Raw genomic sequence first — 5,942 nt, forward strand, 5'->3', positions numbered from 1 at the left:
GTTCAGAATGATTGGCATCTATAGGAACTCAGAGTTCAGATAGTGTTATTGATTCTCCTAGTTCAGTATGATGATTCTTGAACACAGCTTCTTTATGAGTCTTGGCCATGGCCCTAAGCACTTTGTTTTCCAGTATTACCACCGGATACATAAATGCCACAGACACATAATTGGGTGAACCTTTTCAGATTGTGACTCAGCTTTGCTAAAGTCCCCAATTAGAGGTGTCCAGGGTTCTTAAGCACACTCTTTTTTTGGCTTTGGACCTTGACTTTAACCGCTCAGTCTCAAGTTTTCACTTGACACCTACACGCCACAAGCACATGGTTAGGGACAGCTTGGTTTAGCCGCTTAGACCAGGATTTTATTCCTTTAGGCCTTCCTATCCACTGATGCTCAAAGCCTTGGGATCCTTTTTATTTGCCCTTGCCTTTTGGTTTTAAGAGCTTTTGGCTTTTTCTGCTTGCTTTTTCTTTTTCTTTCTATTTTTTTTTCGCCTATTTTTTTTTCTGCAAGCTTTGTTCTTTGCTGCTTTTTCTTGCTTCAAGAATCATTTTTATGATTTTTTAGACTATTAAATAACATGTCTCCTAGTCATCATTCTTTCAAGAGCCAACATATTTAACATTCTTAAACAACAACTTCAAAAGACATATGCACTGTTCAAGCATTCATTCAGAAAACAAGAAGCATTGTCACCATATCAGTATAATTAAACTAAGTTCAAGGATAAATTCGAAACTCATGTACTTCTTGTTCTTTTGAATTAAAACATTTTTCATTTAAGAGAGGTGATGGATTCATAGGACATTCATAACTTTAAGACAGAGTTACTAACTACTAATGATCATGTAATGAAGACACAAACATAGATAAGCACATAACATAGAAAACGAAAAACAGAAGAAATAAGAACAAGGAATGAATCCACCTTAGTGATGGTGGCGTTTCCTTCTTGAGGAACCAATGATGTCCTTGAGCTCTTCTATGTCTCTTCCTTGTCTTTGTTGCTCCTCCCTCATTGCTTTTTGATCTTCTCTTATTTCATGAAGTATGATGGAGTGCTCTTGATGTTCCACCCTTAGTTGTCCCATATTGGAACTCAATTCTCCTAGGGAGGTGTTGATTTGATCCCAATAGTTTTGTGGAGGAAAGTGCATTTGAGGCATCTCCGGGATCTCATGGTGATGATCTTCATACGCCTCTTGAGCTCCATGAATGGGCTCTCTTGCTTGCTCCATCTTTTTCTTAGTGATGGGCTTGTCCTCTTTAATGAGGATATCTCCCTCTATGTCAATCCCAGCTGAATTGCATAGGTGGCAAATGAGGTGAGGAAAGGCTAACCTTGCCATAGTGGAGGACTTGTCAGCCACCTTGTAGAGTTCTTGAGGTATAATCTCATGAACTTCCACCTCTTCTCCAATCATGATGCTATGGATCATGATGGCCCGGTCTATAGTAACTTCAGACCGGTTGCTAGTGGGAATGATTGAGCATTGAATGAACTCCAACTATCCTCTAGCTATAGGCTTGAGGTCCAATCTTCTTAGTTGAACCGGCTTGCCTTTGGAGTCAATCTTCCATTGAGCTCCTTCTACACATATGTCCATAAGAACTTGGTCCAACCTTTGATCAAAGTTGACTCTCCTTGTGTAGGGGCGTGCGTTCTCTTCCATGTTTGGCAAGTTGAACGCCAACCTCACATTCTCCGGACTAAAATCTAAGTATTTCCCCCGAACCATTGTAACATAGTTCTTTGGATCCGGGTTTTTACTTTGATCATGGTTCTTGGTGATCCATGCATTGGCATAGAACTCTTGAACCATTAGGATGCCGACTTGTTGGATGGGATTTGTTAGAACTTCCCAACCTCTTCTTTGAATTTCATGTCGGATCTCCGGATACTCATTTCTTTTGAGTTTGAAAGGGACCTCAGGGATCACCTTCTTCTTGGCCACAACATCATAGAAGTGGTCTTGATGGGCTTTGGAGATGAACCTTTCCATCTCCCATGACTCGGATGTGGAAGCTTTTGTCTTCCCTTTCCCCTTTCTAGAGGATTCTCCGGTCTTAGGTGCCATCAATGGTAATGGAAAAACAAAAAGCTTATGCTTTTACCACACCAAACTTAGAATTTTGCTCGCCCTCGAGCAATAAAAGAAAGAATAGATGAAGAAGAAGAAGAAATGGAGGAGAGGGAGAGTGGGAAGTGTTTCGGCCAAGAAGGGTGTAGAGGGGTGTGTTGTGTGAATTTGATGAAGAGTGGAGGGCTTTATATAGGGAAGGGAGGGGGGAAAGGTTTCGGCCATATGGGATGGTTTGGGTGGGAAATTGGTTTTGAATTTTGAAGGTAGGTGGGGTTTATGAGGTAGGTTTATGGGGAAGAGTGGATGGATGTGAATGGTGAAGAGGTGATGGGGAAGAGAGATTGAGGTGATTGGTGAAGGGTTTTTTGGGAAGAGTGTTTATGGGGTTGTGTGAAAGAGAGAGGTGAAAAGAAGTGAGTGGAGGTAGGTGGGGATCCTGTGGGGTCCACAGATCCTGAGGTGATCCTGTGGGGTCCACAGATCCTGAGATGATCCTGTAGGGTCCACAGATCCTGGGGTGTCAAGGATTTGCATCCCTGCACTAATTAGGCATGCAAAATGCCTTTGCACACAACTCTGGGCGTTCAGCGCCAGGTTGGTGCCCATTTTGGGCGTTCAACGCCCATTTACTAGCCATTTCTGGCGTTGCACGCCAGAACCATGCTTGTTCTGGGCATTCAGCGCCAGAATGCTGCCCATTTTGGGCGTTCAGCGCCAGAACCATGCTCTGTTCTGGCGTTGAATGCCAGGCAGATGCTCCTCCAGGGTGTGATTTTTCTTCTGCTGTTTTTGATTCCGTTTTCAATTTTTATATTTATTTTGTGACTCCACATGATCATGAACCTAAAAAAAATTAGATAAATAAACATTGGGTTGCCTCCCAACAAGCACTTCTTTAATGTCAATAGCTTAACAGTGGGCTCTCATGGAGCCTCACAGATGTTCAGAGCATTGTTGAAACTCTCCAACACCAAACTTAGAGTTTGGATATGGAAGTTCAACACCAAACTTAGAGTTTGGTTGTGGCCTCCCAACACCAAACTTAGAGTTTGACTGTGGGGGCTTGGGTTGACTCTGCTTTGAGAGAAGCTTTTCATGCTTCCTCTTCAAGGTTGCAGAGGGAGATCCTTGAGTTTTAAATACAAGGGAGTCCTCATTCCATTAAAGGACTAGTTCACCTCTGTCAACATCAATCACAGCTCTTGCTGTGGCCAGGAAAGGTCTTCCTAGGATGATGGATTCATCCTCTTCCTTTCCAGTATCCAGGACTATGAAATCAGCAGGGATGTAAAGGCCTTCAACCTTTACTAACACGTCCTCTACTTGTCCATAAGCCTGTTTTCTTGAACTGTCTGCCATCTCTAATGAGATTTTAGCAGCTTGCACCCCATAGATTCCCAGTTTCTCTATTACAGAGAGGGGCATGAGGTTTATCCCTGAACCAAGGTCACACAGAGCCTTAAAGATCATGGTGCCTATGGTACAAGGTATTATGAACTTTCCAGGATCCTGTCTCTTCTGAGGCAATGTCAGTTGATCCAGATCACTTAGTTCATTGAAGAACAAGGGAGGTTCAACTTCCCAAGTATCAATGCCAAATAATTTGGCATTTAGCTTCATGATTGCACCAAGAAACTTGGCAGTTTGCTCTTCAGTAACATCCTCATTCTCTTCAGAAGAGGAATACTCATCAGAGCTCCTGAAGGGCATAAGGAGGTTCAATGGAATCTCTATGGTCTCTAGATGAGCCTCAGATTCCTTTGGTTCCTCAGAGGAAAGCTCCTTATTGATCACTGGACGTCCCAGGAGGTCTTCCTCCTTGGGATTCACGTCCTCTCCTTCCCTTACAGGTTCGGCCATGGTGCTTATGTCAATGGCCTTGCACTCTCCTTTTGGATTCTCTTATGTATTGCTTGGGAGAGTACTAGGAGGGATTTCAGTGATTCTTTTACTCAGCTGGCCCACTTGTGCTTCCAAATTTCTAATGGAAGACCTTGTTTCATTCATGAAACTCACGGTGGCCTTAGACAGATCAGAGACTAAGTTTGCTAAATTAGAAGTATTTTGTTCAGAGTTCTCTGTCTGTTGCTGAGTGGATGATGGAAAAGGTTTATTATTGTTAAACCTGTTTCTTCCACCATTATTAAAGCCTTGTTGAGGCTTTTGATCCTTCCATGAGAAATTTGGGTGATTTTTCCATGATGAGTTATAGGTGTTTCCATACGGTTCACCTAAATAATTCACCTCTGCTATTGTAGGGTTTTCAGGATCATAAGCTTCTTCTGCATAAGAAGCCTCTTGAGTACTGTTGGATGCAGCTTGCATTCCATTCAGACTCTGAGAAATCATATTGACTTGCTGTGTCAATATTTTGTTCTGAGCCAATATGGCATTCAAAGTGTCAATCTCAAGAACTCTCTTCTTCATAGGCGTCCCATTATTCACAGAATTCCTTTCAGAAGTGTACATGAATTGGTTATTTGCAACCATGTCAATGAGTTCTTGAGCTTCTGCAGGTGTTTTCTTTAGGTGAATGGATCCACCTGCAGAAGTATCCAATGACATCTTTGATAACTCAGATAAACCATCATAGAATATATCCAGGATGGTCCATTCTGAAAGCATGTCAGAAGGACACTTTTTGGTCAGTCCTTTGTATCTCTCCCAAGCTTCATAGAGGGATTCACCTTCTTTCTGTCTGAAGGTTTGAACATCCACTCTGAGCTTGCTCAGCTTTTGAGGAGGAAAGAACTTGGCTAAGAAAGCCTTGACCAGCTTATCCCAAGAGTTCAGGCTATCCTTGGGTTGAGAATCTAACCACACTCTAGCTCTGTCTCTTACAGCAAAAGGAAAAAGCATGAGCCTGTAGACTTCAGGATCTACTCCATTAGTCTTAACAGCATCACATATCTGCAAGAATTCAGTTAAGAACTGAAAAGGATCTTCAGATGGAAGTCCATGAAACTTGCAGTTCTGCTGCATCAGAGAAACTAATTGAGGTTTCAGCTCAAAGTTGTTTGCTCCAATGGCAGGAATGGAGATGCTTCTTCCATGTAAATTGGTATTAGGTGCAGTAAAGTCACCAAGCATTCTCCTTGCATTATTATTATTTTCGGTTGCCATCTCCTCTTCGTGTTCAAAAATTTCTGAAAGGTTATCTCTGGATTGTTGTAATTTAGCTTCTCTTAATTTTTCTCTTCAGAGTCCTTTTAGGTTCTGGATCTGCTTCAACAAGAATGTTCTTGTCCTTGCTCCTGCTCATATGACAAAGAAGATGGCACAGAAAAAATAATAATAATAATATGAATCCTTTATACCACAGTATAGGGATTCCTTTGTGAGTGGAAGAAAAGAGGGAGACAAAGAATGTAATGTAATGGAAGAAACACAACTGTGAGGAGGGTTGAGATGTGAGATGAGATGTTAGTAGATGAATAAATAAATAGAATAAGATGGGAGAGGGAGAATTTTCGAAAATAATTTTTTGAAAAAAGGGTTAGTGATTTTCGAAAATAGTTTTTGAAAAAGGTTAGTAATTTTCGAAAAATTTTGAAATCAAAAATAAAAAAAATTAGTTAATTAAAAAGAAATTTTTGAAAAAGAGGGAAGATTTTTTCGAAAATTAGAGAGAGAGAGTTAGTTAGGTAGTTTTGAAAAAGTTAAGAAACAAACAAAAAGTTAGTTAGTTAGTTGAAACAAATTTTGAAAAGGTGAGAAGTTAGGAAGTTAGAAAAGATATTTTGAAATCAAATTTTTGAAAAAGATATGATGAGAAGATATTTTTGAAAAGATATGATAGAAATTAGTTTTTTTGAAAAAGATTTGATTTTTAAAATCACAATTAATGACTTGATT

The 5,942-nt window shown here is 40.5% G+C and overlaps 1 non-coding gene across 1 annotated transcript; it reads left to right on the top strand.

The window, feature by feature from the left end:
• Positions 1-4,710: 4,710 nt before the first annotated feature.
• On the top strand, positions 4,711-4,814 carry LOC112724611 (small nucleolar RNA R71). Its single transcript, XR_003163766.1, has one exon. It is a non-coding gene; the product is annotated as a small nucleolar RNA R71 (small nucleolar RNA).
• Positions 4,815-5,942: the final 1,128 nt, after the last annotated feature.

Source organism: Arachis hypogaea, chromosome 11 (assembly GCF_003086295.3).
Source record: "Arachis hypogaea cultivar Tifrunner chromosome 11, arahy.Tifrunner.gnm2.J5K5, whole genome shotgun sequence".
NCBI lineage: Eukaryota > Viridiplantae > Streptophyta > Magnoliopsida > Fabales > Fabaceae > Arachis > Arachis hypogaea.